Source organism: Spodoptera frugiperda, chromosome 8 (genome assembly GCF_023101765.2).
Source record: "Spodoptera frugiperda isolate SF20-4 chromosome 8, AGI-APGP_CSIRO_Sfru_2.0, whole genome shotgun sequence".
NCBI classification, from domain to species: domain Eukaryota; kingdom Metazoa; phylum Arthropoda; class Insecta; order Lepidoptera; family Noctuidae; genus Spodoptera; species Spodoptera frugiperda.
In genome coordinates this window covers 5,824,676-5,843,007 of record NC_064219.1, presented here as the reverse complement: position 1 = coordinate 5,843,007, position 18,332 = coordinate 5,824,676, and positions in this window count along the sequence as shown.

Below are 18,332 nucleotides of genomic sequence, written 5' to 3'. Positions count from 1 at the left end.
AAATTAATCTCATAAAAAATCTATTTTTTTTTGAGGGGGGAAAATCATACAATGACTTCTCCCGCCTTGGGTGAGGCGGGAGTGAGTGTCAGACTCTTACTGACTAAAAATCACCTCGTTCCTTCTCCTGCTTTGAGCCGGAGCCCCGGTAACCTATTACGTTGTCCGCAGCTCCGGATATAACAGGTATACTTAAATCTCGGATTTTAATTGATTTGAAAATAGAAGAGGTTATTAATGGTTTATTTACTCATCTATCTTCAATTAATTATTATCTATCACCCAAATAACGTGTATTATTTACTATTAATAATTATCTAGATTTACTTCCAATTCACAACTACTAGACACATATAATGTTGTCCCTACCAGGCTGTAGGATATATCAGCTCTCTCGCTTCGTTGGATGCTGTTTATCTAAGACGGAGCTAAACTAGTGATATCTTGGCGATGTGACTCCTCGCCAGCCATGAGTTATGAATTCATCTGTCTGCTCGAATAAAGGGTTTTGAGGCTATTGTGTACGAGTATGGGATATAGTCTGTTTTGTGTCTGTTTGTTATGGGATTTGAGAGTGTATTTGTTAGGGTTAATAAATATTGGATTGTTAATTAAAAAAATATCGTGCTTGTGTATTGGCTGTTTTAAAAGTATCTGCCACGGCTTTAATAGAACGTAGTGTTGTGTTTGAAGATTATAATAGGGAAGAAATTTTGTATCACGGACCTGTTAATTCAATTTGAGAATATAAAGAACTTGTATATACATATATTTAATAATAATTGTGCACTCTTCAGATAGGACTTTGAATATAGCAGGCGAAATGGGAGTGTTACATTGCACTTCAGCATATTCTATATAGGATCAAATTACGTGTGTCTACGTGCAAAATATATGTATTAATATATTTTATGCGTACTTTGTTTCTTGTCAGTTTTTATATAAAATCTAGTTCTAAATAATTTTAGCTTCTCTATGAATATTTTAGTTCAATATACCTAAATATTTTAATAATTAACTTTTTTATGTCAGTTTTTAATAATTAACTTTTTTATGTCAGTATTATGTCAGTTTTTATATAAAATATAGTTCTAAACCACTTTAGCTTCTCTATGAATATTTTAGTTCAATATACCTAAATATTTTAATAATTAACTGTAATAAAGTATCCACTACAAATAATTTTCTAAATTCTCTCAAGAATTGAGATCGTGTTATTACTGAAATACTTCTAGGAAATAATTTAAATAGACTTGGGATTTATAAGTTTCATCATCACTATTTCTAAAAACCACCCTTATTCCCATGACAATAAAGACCTTAGACTAAAATTGAGTATTCTAACAAAATGTTTTAAGTTGAATGGTTGCAAGTTGAATGGTCGCAAGTGCAACTGCCGTACAAGGGGTCTCGGGTTCGATTCCCGGGTCGGACAAAGTATTGCTGGGGTTTTTTCGGTTTTTCCTAAATTCCTCAGTATTAGCACGGAGTCTTGAAATGTGCCCGGTAGCATGGCAATAGGCTCACCACATGTGAAAAGTGGGTGTGCATTGGTCAGTAGCATTACGTGCCATATTGTGCTCCTCTGCTTACCCCTTCGAGGATTAAAAGCGTGACGATATGTATGTATGTAGTTATGTTGTATTTAACTATAAAGTACATATTTTTTTCTAAAACAGTAATGTACGAAAAGATTAAATACTTCATGAACTCGCTTAACGGAATTCAAGTGGAGGCTAAAGATGCTAATAGCGTATCAAGTTGTAGTTGCTCGTTGCTGTAGCTTGTTGCTGCAACGTGTACCGCGTCCATAATTCATGTTCTTCGTTCATCGTATTTTAGTTGCACGTTGTGTATTTTTTTTATTCTGTATTTTTAAACGAAGATGAGCTTGTAATCTTATTTTTATGAAATGTTCTTTAACTTAGAAGAGATGTAATACACTTTAATCTTGATTTAGAAGGTACCTTGGTACCCTAAGTAAGCTAGACAGCAGACCACCACAGATGGGGCCCAGTAAGGCTGATGCCCGATCAAAGAGCAGGAGTATGAGATATGTGCTAGATATTGTTTCTCTACAATCGATATACCGCCTACTCTAGCTAGGTATCTTCCTTTACATAGCTTAGTATCAGTGAAAACGGTGACATATTTGCACAGCTTAGTTATTTTATCAGCGCTGCGTAGCTACATAGCACTTTTCTAGTGGAAAAGCTCTCTTAGGTTATCCAAAATTCTAGCTATCGAAGTCTGCAAACTAGACGCCATAACACCAAAAACAAATGAAACGTAATATTTGTAGAATTCCTTAAGAGAACCTCTCGTCACTCAAATTATATAAGTTAATGTACTTCACAAATAGGTCAGAGGGCCGTCGAGGACTTTACTACACTCTAATTGAACCTTTATTCAATGGTTAGTTCAAGTATAAGTGACGGACGCTAAGTCACTTAGGTACGCACCTTGGTCAGTGGCTGGGCAAGCGACGAAAGTTGGTCTGACAAACAATTTCTGACTGATTAGAAGCTTCCATCCTCTGTTTGCAGAATACTTGCCTACAGAGCGAGGGTGGGGGTTTAATTGAAATTTTGCTCACTTACAATCACTCGAAATGTTCGTTATGTAATCGATAGCGACGCTGGTCTTTAATTTATATTGTAATGGACTATGGACGGTGTTCAATGTCTAGCGTTGAACAGGTTGACGAGTTTACAGTTCAATGGAAATGATGTTATAAAGGAACTTTGACTTGATGAGAGCGACATCGAGGTGCTGTTTGAGGCCTATTATTGTTATTTACTTATATCTGTCAATATATATGTATAAAAATCAAATGCTGTTCGTAAGTATCGCTAAAACTCAAAACTGCTGGACCGATTTGGCAGATTTTGGTCTAGATTATTTTGGTAATAATTTAGAAGAATTGTTTTTGTTCAGAGAAGGTTAAAGGGTGAGAAAAAATGTTGGAGGCAGTACTAGGTTTGCCGGGCATTGAAAGAATTATCATTGAATTAGCCTTCGTGTATTTGGACATTACTCTCATTGCATTTGTTTTATTTTGTTGCAATGTTACATTTATTCATGGAGCCAGACATATAGACATAAAACTGAATGATTGTTTGTGTTTAGTATCATGTAAATAGTCGTCTGAGCTCAATAAAAACCGATATCGATATTGCAGACAGACACTCAAATTTTATTCCTATGTAGACGAGACATTGCATAGGATTGCGACTCGCGTCTTTTGTTTAGCTATGAATTAGCAATTTAAAATCATTGCTTGTCATTGTTTGCCTTGGAGCAAGCTGGTGCCGTGTTCCTGTCGAGTTAATATCCAGCTTTTAGGATCTAACCGTCAACAAGTTATTATTAATAATACGCCAGTTCATTACAGCGGCGTGGTCCTGAGTCCTGGTGCCTCCGCCCACTATGATTTATGAAGCATTTAACTTTTATGGTAGCGCTAAGTGGCCGGCCGACTTTCATAAGAGAACCGGGGAAACTCATCTTGGCTAATGTAAGCTGAAAAGTTAAACAAATTGTCCTTCTCGCCTGTGACCTTATAACGTGTTTCGGTACTTCAACGGGAGAACCGAATTTTTAAGAGAAATTACTTTGCGAGTGCCGTCGAAGTCGATTTTTATGTAAGTTAGCCGAGATGCTGTCACTACTGCTCATAAATATTTACTCGGGTAAAGTTGGTGTAGCAGTAGAGTGTGTTAGATATCTCATTCACTACCGTAAGTTCGGTGTCTAAAGTTGGACTCCGTCTAGTGATAATAACGTGTCGTAATTAGGACGTTGTTCGTAAGTTGTGCACATTAATTTCATCAGCGTTGCATCTGCTGTCACGAGTCGCAGTCTCGTAGTCTCGCATTGTACAAAAGTTGGACCGTCAAGTCTAAAATATCATAAGCAAACGGAACCCTCAGTGAGTCACAAAGCTTTGTGCTCCAGCTTTGACTACACCAAGGGTCTGCTAAAGCCCGTTATGGTGCTTAGCTTAGTGACCGGTATTTGGTATAAGCTCGCCTCTATGTCCTATTAGTCGGCCACTTATGTGGACGCTTTATATGCAAATGAATATTTTAAACAGTTTTAAATTTTGTTTAAAATTCTATGTGTGATGCTAATGTCACTGAAATATGGGTTTTCTTTAGATTTGATCAACCTTTTTCATGATAGTTTGAAAATCTAGAGATGAACAATTAATGTTTTACTGTATTTCACCGATATCTTTTTTAAATAAGAATTTTACATTCTTATATACGAGATTTAACTTTACCAAACATTTCACTAAGGTCAAAATAACCATACGATTTTTCTAATCCCTATAAAATTTTACGTTTCGTGTTAAAATATCACATTCCGTAATAAAGCCGTTGTAATTAAATAAGATAAAAATCTCCGATTTTTAATGAAGGCCGGTCATTGATTCTGACCAGAAAATTGGGGGAACAGTAAACATTTTTATTTTTAATGTAATAAAGCTCAAATTACAGTGAATTAATGAGACGTGTAATTTTGTTACAGATTTGTTGAATATTGAATGTAATTTTTTGATAAGAATTTGTTTGTTGTATTTTTGTAATCGGTGGCGGCTGCCAAACAGGGACATTTAATTAATACTAATTTACAGTATCTTTCTACAATGCAAGTATTAATAGATTACCTTAATAACAAAATAATTGTTAATGCAATTAGTTCAATATTGTATGAATTTGCACAAAGACTGAGTAGGTTGTTTTATAGCTATAGCTTTTAGTGTAAAGTTCAAAGGACTTGAAAATATCAAAACATTTCTTTAGTACATCTCCATTCTACAACGAGTGAACAAAAACTTGTTTAAAATAGTTTTAATAAAATAAAACAACAGCTTTCAAAACTTACCTGTGGTTGACAAGACCAAAGTTTTAGCTTTACATCAATCTTAAATCTAAACAAACTTTGAGAACTAGCTGCGCAATGTAAACCCGCCTTTATAGTACGATTGTGCCTGAAAGTTGGCTGTAAGATCGCTCACGTGGAACAGTTCTACGCGTCTAACATTTCAAAAGTCAACACATGTCTTTGAAGCCACGCTTTTGACGAAACGAGCATTTGCTTGCAAAGAGCGGGGTGTTATCTTAATCAAAGTGCCAAGTCAAGCCAAGCAGCCTGCCAAGCTGCCAAGTGACTGGCTGACTTGAATGCGTGGCTATTGTGGAAACTCTTCCACTTGGCGACGCGTACGTATGGTCATTAGGTTGTATTACTGACACTCTCATTAAAATGATGTCTGTAGCTACTAGCAAGGATGTTGCTAGCACTTTAGTTTGTCTTAAGGTTTTTATTTGAGTGATTTTTTGCTTTAATTTTAATGTCTGGCTTTTAAAAAATATAAATTTCAATAACGAATGACTGAAAATATAACACAATATTTCACAAACTCAATACACTTCTCAGTCCTCTCTGATTTATGGGAAAATTAATCTTATTGCACAATGAAAATAAAGTCGAAATGGCAACAATACGAAGCAAGCCACGAAATAAAACGGACGGTTGTCAATTCAAACACTCTGCGAGATGCGAAATATCCGCGCAAAACAATCCACAGAGGTGCGGGCGGACAATTCGTCAACTATGGTACCATGGCGTAGGTAGACAATGGAGTGAAATATGAGTGGAAAAATCAGAGAAAATTGTAGTAGATATTAAATTTCACTATACGTAAATGTGTAAATGTAATGTTAATTCATTCATCCATCAATATGCCTACGAGGTTGAGATAAAAAATGCCAAAATGAAAGAAAAACGTCTGTCTAGTACTAATGATATCTCACATTAATACCCTTCACGAAAGGATAAGACATAAGATCAATCAAATAGTATATAAAGCTTTGAAGATTTTTCAAACCAACAAACGTATCCTTCAGTTTCATCACACAAGTACCTATACCTTAATAACCTGACACTCCACTCATTAAATACTCCTTGCAAACAACAGCCATGCCATTTCCGAGCCACTGTGCAACCTGACACCTAGTTCACATGGCGACAAGAACCAGTGAACACACCTCATTCATTTGTCCCCCAACCTAATTAGTACGATGCGAGTTTATTGTAAAAGTCACACCGTGAAAAAGAAAGTTTCCAAGTTGTTTATTTTCACCGTAGACTTTTTAAACACTTCCGTAAATGTCCCCGTGTAAAAAAGGGTTCGTTCGTTTGTTTTGAGAGTACACCTCTTTGTGGGGGGATGCTTTGAAACGCGACACTAGTTTGTGTGGGGAGTTAAACACACTTATTTTCATATCGGATTATTTTACTTTTGACGTAGTTATATTTAGATTTCCTGCTACTGCTGAGGATATGGAAATCTCAAAATATGTCAAAGCGTGGGAGAGCCATGCTTCGGCACGAATGGGTAAACTCAACCGGAGTGATACCACGGCCTCATAGTAAACCGATGTGAAACAACGCTTGGGTTGTTTCGTTGTATAAGTGAGGTTATCGGAAGCACAATTACCCCCTTTCTCAATTTTCCCCAACCCAGATTCCCTAACAACCCTTAAATTCCTAACCCACACTAGACTTGAATTAGTTCCTGTAAATTAGGGCTAAATACTTCAATAAGTAGACTACAAAATAAAATGAAAATATCGTGGCCACCAGTGTAAACCATGCCTTAACTCCAGCGCCAAAATTAAAAGTGAACTTCATAGTGAACAAGGCAGTGACTCCGACTTAAAACAATGTCCTCGCTGAGCGCATCGCTTCTCATTTACTCGTACCTGGCACCTCGCCGTATGTACAGGGTGTTCAGCTTTAGTTTCAGGATAAATATTTGAGATGCAAGGCTGATTGTAAAGGCGACACTTGGACAACTTTGTGATTAAAGTGAATGTAATGAATTCTCACAATATGTACTTTGGTACTTTGGATTGTGTTGTGCTACTGCTGAGTTAGTATGTCTCGTTTAATATCGAAGTTTTAAAGCATTGCACGGGTTTGGTAAAGCATTATTTGGATCTAGTTTTCATTTAGGAAGCTTTGTATGAAGTTTCTTTGGCATTGTCTTGGTTGTATTATCTAACAAACATCGTCTCTTATTATGATTCTGTATGATTCAAGTATGCGATGTATCTAGGTTGGTAAGCCATCCATAGCACACATCTATATCACGCATCTATCCATATCCGGTCATAGCGTAACTGAGTCCATTTCCACCAGTGCTATGCTATGTGTACCAACAAATCTGATTGGTGTGGAGTGAAGCCAAACGTATCCACATAAACACTCAAGAACCCCAAGAAAAATATTAATTTGATTAAAAATTTGAACTCAAAATCACAGTGTAAAGAGGAACTTTTTGGCATGGAAACAATTAAATACCATCAGATATGAAACAGATAAACGAATCAAACTTTCTTGAACCCAACGTGATGAACGAGAAACGAACGAATTTAAAAAGATTAATTTTCAGTTTACTTACGAACAAGTTTTGTACGTCCGCGTCAAAAGTTTTTTGTACTCCAAGCCTTAAGCAAATACGAGACACCTGGTTAAAGAGCACCTATTTTTTATATTAACTACTATTTTCACCAGGTTTTGCCTGGGTGTTATTTTTTTTGAACGTCATGTTGATAACTTTTCGTAAGAGAAGTTTATCTGGTTTTTAATGTTAAAAATAATTATTATTTAAGTGGAATTAGAGATTAAATCGTTTCAACAAGCAAACTTACAAACAAACAATTATACTTTTTAGCTTTTTAGTAAATGCTCTACTTTTATGTATCCATAATTATACGTTATTATATAATAATATACTATAACCTACATAAAGAATACGACCATCAAATGCAAGAATTATACAAATCGTTACAGTATTTCAAGAGTTTACCACTTCCAAACGAACAAACAAGCAAGCAAACAAACAAACTTTTCAACTGAATTTTATTAGTATTTATTTAAAATCTTTATCAGAGACACGAAGCGAGATTATGAAGCGTTTTAATTTGTCCAAGTAATTTCTTTTCGTGTCATGAAATTTGCGCAGTGACGCCGGGACACCAACAAAAGAATGAATAATGAGTTTATAGAACAAAGTTGAATATTTTCGAGAAACTTCCGTGTACTATTATGGAGGAGGCTCTGTTATCTTGTGATTTGTGTTTTTGTTTTCCGTTTACTTATTACCCTGTGCTTGTATACATTAATTTCTGTTAAGCTTCGTTAAGCTCTTTTTTAAGCGGGGAAAATCATCCAATGTCTTTTCCCGCCTTGGGCGAGGCGAAAGGGAGTGTCAGACTCTTACTGTCAAAAAACTCTCCGTTTCTACTCCTGCTTTAAGAGAAGATGTGACAGCTAAGCTGTGAAAGTATGTGAACGTTTCCACTGACACTAAGCTATGTAGCTGTGCGAGTAAGATGTGCTATGAAGATGCGCCGCCACAAAGTAGCTGTGCGAGGAAGATGATATTATTAAGAAATTTTTGAAAAGTCGAAAAAGGCTCAGCTGTATCTTGCCCGACCCGCGAATCGAACCCGAAACCTCTGGCCCGGCAGTCACACTTACGACCACTCCGCCAAACGAGGCAATTTCTTATATGTAGTTAATTATTACAAAATATTCCCAGCCAGAAATGCTTCCCAGCACCCAAAGTTACGATTCAACTAAACAAGGGCCAATTAAAGTTAGTATATAGGTACGTATATATATGTTTGTTGTCCTTCGGTAACAAAGCAGTGACTAATGAAGGTAGATTAACAAGAGGGGACACTGGAAAAAGCCTTATTATACTTTTAGAAGACTCCAAACAAAGGGAGTTTAAGTGGACACTTAATTTATCAAATCTTATGCGTGGTAGGAGTTTTGTTAAGCTGGCACTGGTTCATCAGTTTAGAAGGTTGCTGTGTTACTGCTGAGTGTCAGGTTTTGAGTGTACCTGAGGGTAGTGTATAGGTATTGTTGCTGCTATTAATTTAAATGGGACTCAGAAGGGCTGATGCCTGATCCGGAGCTGCTGACTACCTAGCGGGTTTACTGGGGCTCCGGCTCGAATAGCAGGAGTAGGAACGCGGTGGTTTTTAGTCTGTAAGAGTCTGACACTCTCTTTCACCTCACCCAAGACGGGAGAAGTCATTGAATGATTTTCCTCCCTTAAAAAAAGCTACTATTAAGTTACTAATTATAGTACATAATAATTATATTCAGTGATATTATTAGCTACACTTATTAGCTCCTGTACTATGTAGTTGATGATTGTTATGTGTAACAAACCATGACAATGAACAAATTGAATTCAGCTTATGTAACATATTCAAGAGTTGCGACGTTCCATAGTTATACATGGTAGTGTTACCTCATTACCCCTTCATCGATTGTAACATTAGATAGGTTTGTTTATAATGACGGCGTGTTATTTATGTGACCACTGCTAGCCAAATGCCTCTTCTCATACGGAGAAGGTGTGAGCATTAATCACCACGCTGGCTCAATGTGGGTTGGCGATTTTAAATTTACAATTAGAAATTATAAGCCTAGGTTTCCTCACGATGTTTTCTTTCACCGTTTGTCTGTAGCGTCTGAATAATCTTAGAAAGTAGGTACAAATAACTCGGACAAAGTCACATTGGTACTTGCTGTTGGTAGGTTTCGATTTCGTTGATAATCTACATACCGCATAATAAATATATGATAATACATCATCAAATCGTTGAAGAGAGTTTACATAGAATAAAGCTGTGAAGCTTCACTCTACAATAACCCGTTATCTTAAACAAGGGTACTCATGCTTTAGCTCCTGTGAGTACCCAACGTATGGGCACGAAGCCTCTCATATCGAAGTTCATACATCAAAGCCGAGGCTCGTCCACTGTCTCAAGCAGAGCATACATCACAAACTTACTAGAATTAATTAAATTGCCCGAATCCGACCACAGGTACACCTAAACAAACTCAGTAATTTTCCTTTTGGTTTTTATTGCACAAGATTATAACATTGGTTAATTTATTCTCAAAATTTGTCTCATCGTGAAAAATTTGCCGTCACAATCGCTAACAAAAGAATGAGTAATGGCTTTTTAAAACAAAGTTACACTGAACGTTGAGAAACTTTAAAAGCTTTCAAGGGTGTGAATTATTATCTTAGAAATTTCTTTTTGTGATTAGCTGAGTTAGAGCATTTTGTTCGCTTGTTTCGAAACATCTAATTGTTATAGAAGTGTAATTTATTAGCCGGTAGCACGACATTATTATTATTATTTAATAAAGGAATCAGTGGTTATTTTTATCTTCTTAAAAACGGGGATATTAAATTTAATGAGTCTTAGACCTTTTCTATAATCATTTTAGTTAATATCCACCTAAATTACGAGCAAAATAATTTTCTCTAAAATTTAGATAATAATACTTGAGCGTGGGATTCAACATTTCCTGGAGGCGAGCGAAAATAGCTTCTAAAGCAACATTTTGTTTATCGATACCAGTACATACTGGGTAAATATTGCGAGTGAAAATAGCGAATCACTATTTACAGAAATGTGAACAAATTGTGGTTCTAAGTTTGGGGATAAGCTTGTGTCAATTACGTATTGAGAAGGGTCTCTTCGCTGCGACAAATTGAATGGCCTAAGTCGAAGGGGCCGCTCAACTGACTGGCATTTTTTACCACTAAGGGCTCGGATTATCTGCTCCTATCATAGTATATTTTCTAATATGCTAGATATACCAGACTTATTTTCTATTAGGTTTTATTGATACCTATCTACATTCTTAGATTTAAGCCGTAGCCCGCATTAATCAAACTGAAAGAATTTCAACGGATTCGTTTATTGGAAAACGGATGATTTAATTCTAGATTGTTGTCAATCTATATAAATAAAAATGAATCACCATATGTATGCATAACTTCTGAATGACTGCACCACATGTGTTGTTTAATGTATTCCGTATTGTTAGAAGAAGGTTAGTATAAAAAAATAGAAAACAAAAGATTTTACTAGAAGGGTTATACAGCCTCAGTTACAACTAGAGAAATAAAATATGGTGGATCGAAGTTCGCCGAATCAACTCGTATACAATAAAAAAAATCGTCTCTTATGGCCAGTTTCAAAAACATATCAGTAGATTTGAATTTAGAATTTTTATTCTTTTTGTTTAGCTAATATAAAAATTCTGTCTTCAATAACTAAAACTACCAACAGAAATACTGGCCGTTAATAACCCATAAAGATGAAATAACTCAGAAAATTCTAAATTTAAAACAAATAATAACATGTTTGTTTTGGTTTAAAATTAGGGTGGTCTTGGATTAAACAGATGCGTACATGAGGTACCACTAAGTGAATATTTAGTATTGTTGATTAATTATGTATGTACGTACTTATATGTGGGGCGTACTTGCCTTAATACGTGGGCAAGGGTTAGTAAAATGTTTAGGGGAACATAAACACGTGTCAACAGATGAATGCCATTAAACTAAACGAGATTCAAATAAAGTTTTAAGTATATGTTTTAGGAAAAGTGAATAAGTATTTGATGTGACTGAGTCGGGCTAAGTATTATTGGGTATTTTTCGGTTAAAAAAGAAAACGAAGTATGGAATCTCAGTGTTTTGTTTTTTTTTTGTGTCAGAAAATTATCCAATGGTTTCTCCCGCCTTGGGTGAGCCGAGAGGGAGTGTCAGCCTCTTACTGACTAAAAAGCACCCCGTTCCTTCTCCTGCTTTTAGGCGGAGCCCCAGTGGCCTGTTACGTTTTCCACAGCTCCAGAAATCTCAGTGTATGATGGTGTATTGTTTAAGGCTTCTAAAACGGCTGAGCAAAAGTTATGTTAAATTTTATAAGCGCGTCCATGTGCACCTCTGCCTTGGTAAAGTTAAGTACGTTTGTCATATTACCGAATATAAGAAAAAAAAAACAATAACACAAAGCCTACAAAGAAACACCTATACCTACCTGTTTATCTTAGCTTGGTAAAACTTACAATCAACGCAAAAACCAAACAAATTCCGAGCAACGCTGTAGCGAGTTGGAAGTTGCAAACACTTTTTTGTAGCAAACGCCTTGGAAGGGAGCAGAGCCGGCTTAATAACGACATTTCCAGCTCTCAATGACTTTTTTTCTTCCCACAGACATTGGTTTTATTGTAAATACTACAATTCTTCGGTAATTTTATCTTGCTTGTTGCTTAAAAACGCCCCTAGAGGTCCATTTTAGTACTTTTTAAGCACAGATTGACTGGCCGTCGATAAGCTTTGAACAATGAAATGTCTAAAAGATTTTGAAGAAAGGCAATGGACTTGCCTTATTCGATTTTCGAAATGTATTTTGTTATTGAACCGTGCAATCTATGATGTTATGACATTTTGAAATGTATTATGAATTTAATTGGGGATTTTGTTGGACTAGTCGAATATTTTTTTTTGTCATTTTATTCAAGTGAAAACGCAATTCATCATAATGGGAGTTACATTAACAAAAATTTTAAAGATTTAGGACATCTTTGGGTCTATTAATTTCACTAAAAATTCTCGATAACAATAAGGTACTTTGTATTACTTTTGGTGCTTGACAACAGTCTTTAAGTATAATTTATTTAATAGAACCAATACAATACTTATTGGTGAAATAAGAATTCACTGTAAGCTCACCTCTGCTCACTCCTCTAGGAACAACAAGCGTAACAAACGACGATCATACATCTATTCCAAACACGTTTTCCTACCACCAGTAGTGGGAAAACTTCAAAGAAATACTAACTTGCTAAGAAGTTAGATTTTAAAAATCGCACAATATGTTTTTAAAATCGCATTGCGGCTACGTTAGATGTTCAGTCGTAAATTATCCCGCGGTTCTGAACTGAAAGTTTATCTTGTTGCCAACTTGGTCGCGAGCTACGGCGGACGGGTTCGATTAGCTCTTCACTACCTAGCTTTTTGGTTAAATGTGTCTAAATACATATAAATAGAGGATTGGATATTGAGAATTTTGTTGCAAAAGGTTCCAAAATATGGTTTGACAAGTTTGAATTTTATGCTAGAACGCTTTTGTCAATGAAAATATGCGTCAAAATAAAGCATAGTACGTTAGTACGTAATAACTACGTACGTACGTAATAATAGTAAAAACTATCAATTTCAATAACCGATCTTAATCCAATATCTTTGGATCGATCTTGATTACCGACAAAAATTCTATGGAACAAATGTCAATGTCAAAAATGGATTTTAAGCTAATTTTTCATCGAAACCCTATATTTGAAACGGTCTATTGTTTACTTAAGGTGAGTGACCTTAATAATTATAATATTAAGTAATTGTTCACTGCTCACTAAAGCCTAACTTTATATAACAAAACCTGATGAGACTACCATAAAAATTAAAATAAAAGACCCTAATTAAAAAAGAAAAATCGGTTTTTATTTTTTTCTTTTTTACCCCAACACAAAACTTAACTTTATTTGAAAATAAATTAGAAGCGAAACAACGACCAAATGTGTCCTCCTCACAATAAATTAGTGAGGACCACAATATTTATTCAAATTGTAACCAATATTTAAATTTGTCTCTTGACGTAAAACCCTCTAACCCTTAGTTGGAAAACAATGTGGCCAGGCCGTACCGAGGTCAGCACTCGCCAGGAAAATCACCTTCCTACACAACAGAATGACTAATAACTGGATTAAATATCTTAAAACCTTTTTACTTAGTTTAATTCGGACTTTTTGGAGATTAACCTCATTATGTCGGCTTGTTTGTAGGTGTAAGTGGTGAAATATAATCTAATTCGGGGATTATACCGCCCGTTTCATTATATGGTTAAAGGAATAATATTATTTACTCATTTGTTTACGGCGTAATTTGTGTGTGTGTGTTTGTTTCATGTGTATTATTTTTGAAGGCTACGAATTTTGCTTATACAAAATGTTTTGGAAGTTCTTTTTTAATTCGTATTTTCATGTTATATTGTATTAGCTGACCCGGCAAACGTTGTTTAGCCTTATAAATTATTTCTAGAAAATATATAGTAGCCGATTCTCAGACCTACTGAATACGCATATAAAATTTGTTAAAAATCGGTAAAGCCGTTTCGGAGGAGTACGGTAACTAACATTGTGACATGGAAATTTTGTATATTAGATTATAAACATGGATAGAAAATCCTAACATACAACTGTTGGCCCACCAGATGTGACAATCTCGCCTGATCTGAGGACCATTCCCTAATTGATGAGTTGCAACCTACCCTGCTCCCTAAATAAAGGTACAATTTCCTCATCAAATTCAAAACGTAAGTACTAATTACGTATATTTATGTAGGAACAATACGGAGAGACTCTCAGCCTCAATGCGATACAGTTGGTGATTCCCATTACAAGAAATAATAGGCTTATGACATTGAACCTTCGAAAACATTGTTCTATAAGTACAGGTATTTTATATAATCGATTTTAGACTCTATCACCAGGAAATACAGTTTAAAATGTAAAAAAGATTACACAATTCGGAGTACGTTGACCTTCTGGTGTCTGTACCTGATAATTGAATTATTTCATCACTTCAATGCTTTCCAAATTGCTTTTCAGAAATCTTTATTTGTTCTCGTTTAAGAAGTGATTGCAAGGAAGTCTTCTTGCGTTTTTATTACACGGTTACTTAGTTTCAAACTCATTATAAATATTGATTTTATCTTTAATGGAATCGGTTAGTGAGTGAGTACGAAACGTTTTCTTAGAACAAAGAAATTCAAAAATACCTCTAATATAATATTTAGGTTTTATTTTTTATACAAAACCTATTTATTCCTCGAAAATAGACTGGGTAGGAATGATTGTAATATGTACTGAGTACATTTCTTACTTTTCCTTGTAGCCCGCTAGACAGTACAGAGCTAAGTCAGCTTCAGCCCTGCTGGACCCTATCTGAGATGGTCTGAGATTTTCTGTTTGTGCCTATATTTGTTACTCAATCACGTCAAAACGGCTGAACGGATCAGGATGAAATTTGGAACAGGGTTATATTATGGTCTGGAATAACACAAAGGCTACTTTTCCCCGAAGCCAAGCGAAGCCGCGGGCAGAAGCTAGTAAAAAAATATATAACGTCATTTTTCACTTTCCACTTTTTCCAAGCTTTTTAGCTTACAAAGAGCTAAAAAATCTTGGAAAATGTTAATATTCAATTACGTACCAGGAAATACGATATTGATATTTTCTTTTGTACACTCACTTTTTCAGTACCGAGAATATCCCATTGATGGAACCCTTTCTTTCTTCCACGAATCCCGCGTACTTTAGGATACTCTCGACGAAATTAATATTGTTTATTACTATCCCGGCGAAGTTTATATCTAACAATAGTGTCGCTGTCTGTTAATTGATAATATTGCGATATTGTGTGGTTGATTGAGGTGAAATGATTAAGATTTTTTTAAAAACTTTAAATATAAAGGAGGTTCTCAGTTTGACCTGTATAATAATATATGTGCACAATTATCTCACATTTGGTTGAACCGATTTTTTTAAAGTTTTGTTGGGGAATCGGGTATTGGGCCTCCGGTAACCTCACCCATACAACAAAACACAACGCAAGCGTTGTTTCACGTCGGTTTTCAGCGAGGCCGTGGTATCACTCCGGTCGAGCCCTCCCACTCTTACTGCTTACTTACCACTTTAGGCAATTCGAGTGTGATGTTACATTGTTATATATGCGTTAACATCTCTATATATTTATTTGACAGTACCGATATAGTGCAGTCACAGAGAGTCGTTGTTATTGCACGTATAAAATATTCATCAGGGATACAAAGAGAGCATTCATACTGCCGATGCCTTTCCGTTTCCGATGCAATTCATATTTATTTCCGACAACGTTGCACGGGATTGAAAGTGGAGGCGTCGATGTAAATGCGTGTTGGGACTCGATTCGGTGAAATATAAACGTATGTGTGTATGATCATATGTAACTGTAAAACTGTATCTTCGTTTTAAAGAGTTGGAGACAAACTAATAGCCGTTTTAAGAGATGGTAAGTGATCAGAGCCACCCATGGACATGGACTAATCGACACTGGTACTTTATAGTGTCATATCTAATTCTACAAATAGCGTTACAGTGTTACCACACCAATCGATCAATTGTCGATCGATGGTAGAATGGATGAGTCGATGTTGATCAAGCTGCTTGAGTTACTCACTACCACCCGCTACCCGCCTGATCAATGTCGATAGATGCCATCGACCGGCCGCCGATCGATTGGTTAGTCGATCGGTGTGTGAATGTTAGGTAGGTGTGTATTGTCTAACTTGGGATCCAAGGTTTGATTCCAAGCATGCAACTATCATCAACAAGACAGTCCTTAAATTCATCTCCTAAAATTATAAAACGCCTTTCTATATATAGTACCAACTCTATTGTGCCATTTGTTATGCAACAAAAAAGAAGGAAAAACACCGTCCTTTTAAAACGACCTAGTTAATAAGGCAGCCCCAATAAGGTATAAATAATAATCCGGTGGAGTTCACAAGTATTTATGTAAGCTAAATGAATATTTTTCCGTCCCATTGATACTGAAGACTTTGCGATTATTTATACTCGCTCTCTGTGTATTTTCAATTTGTTAAAATAATGTTACATTACGGTTGTTATTTCATGAAAGGGTAGATAGGTATGTACTTTTATTTAATTGTGTAATAGGATACAACGTTATTAGTATAGATACACCATCGTTAAAAGTATGTTCGTATATTCAGTATTGTTCAATTGAAATAGACATTTAAATTTTCTGTTTTAGTTTGTCTTCAACTGCCAGCATCTGTAGTAGTAGCAGTAACAGCAACTGTAGGAGTAACTGTTCAAATAATTGTAGTAACAACTGTAGCAGTAACTGTAGCAGCAACTGTAGCAGTAACTGTAGCAGCAACTGTAGCAGTTGCAGTAACAGCAACTGTACCAGTAACTGTAGCAGCATCTATAGCACAGCAGTTGCTGCAACTGTACCAGTAACTGTAGCAGCAACTGTAGCAGGAGCAGTTGCTGCAACTGTAGCAGCAACGTAGTAGCAACTGTAACGGTAATTGTACCATTAACTAACTGTTCTAGCAACTGTAAGATTAACTGTACCAGTCAGTAATTGAACATTTTCTTATGCGTGCCAGGATCGGACACTAGATACATTGCATAAAAGCCACCTGTACAGCCACTTTGCCAAACGTCCAGCCATGACTATCCCAAATAACATTTTATAATTACCCATTAATGCATACAATAGTTAATACTAACAGATCGCCTTTCACATAAAACATACATACGTGTTCATCATATTTTTAATAACAACAGCAGTATTAGAAAAAGCTTCACTAACTATATTGCAGGTGTTGTATCGTGACCTAGATTCGTCTGAGTCTAGATAGTAATTCAGTATAACTATATATCTAACACTGGAAGCTTGGCCTGGCTTCAACGTGTTTATTAAAACAAATAGCAGCGAAAACGTAATCATTGGATACGGAGTAATTAGTAAATGGAGTACTCAAAGATCATCAAACTGCAATCTGAGTCCTTATGCGAGAATTCGGACACTTATATTAGACTTATTAAATACTGACCTTATTTGACTTTACTTTAAATACGATGACATCTGAAATTGTCATTAACATTCGAAAAATCCCAAATCATTCTACGATAAAGGAGATTGTCCAAATCTGGCTATTTTTGAACAGGCTGCTCAACAAAAATGTAATTTACCAATAATTTTATTTATATTTTAGTAAATGTCTGACGCTAATAACTTTGTATCAATTTGTACTTTAAAAAAATCGATTTTTATTGGTATTTGTTATGATAAGACCAAGTATTTGTAGTAGTTGGCTTTGAATTTGACTTTAGTGCTGCCAATCTGCTGTCAATCTGTTGTGTTTTTCGTCAAATGACAGATATTATTCGCTTTGTTCTTTTGCATTGTGAGTGTTGAAACTCCAATTTATTGCGTGGGAAAATACAAAGTAGACACATTAGTAGGAAAACATATTTTGTATATATATTATATGAAAATAACACTAAAGACAGGACAGCCATAAAACATTATTGCTGCAACTGCATGGTGGGTCGTAGAACAGTAAGTTGCTGTGCACATATAATGACTATTATTTGGTTTTTGAGCTGGGCAAGGTACCAGAAAATTATTAATCCACCTGCTGAGTACCTTGACCATATTTTAATTACATATGAATCGGATTAATAATGCATTTTAATAGAAAAAAAAAAATTTCATGCATAACCAGTTTCAATAAAATGTAAAAAAATATCTAAATATAAATCTTGATACAAAACTAAGTTTGTATCTTCATTCT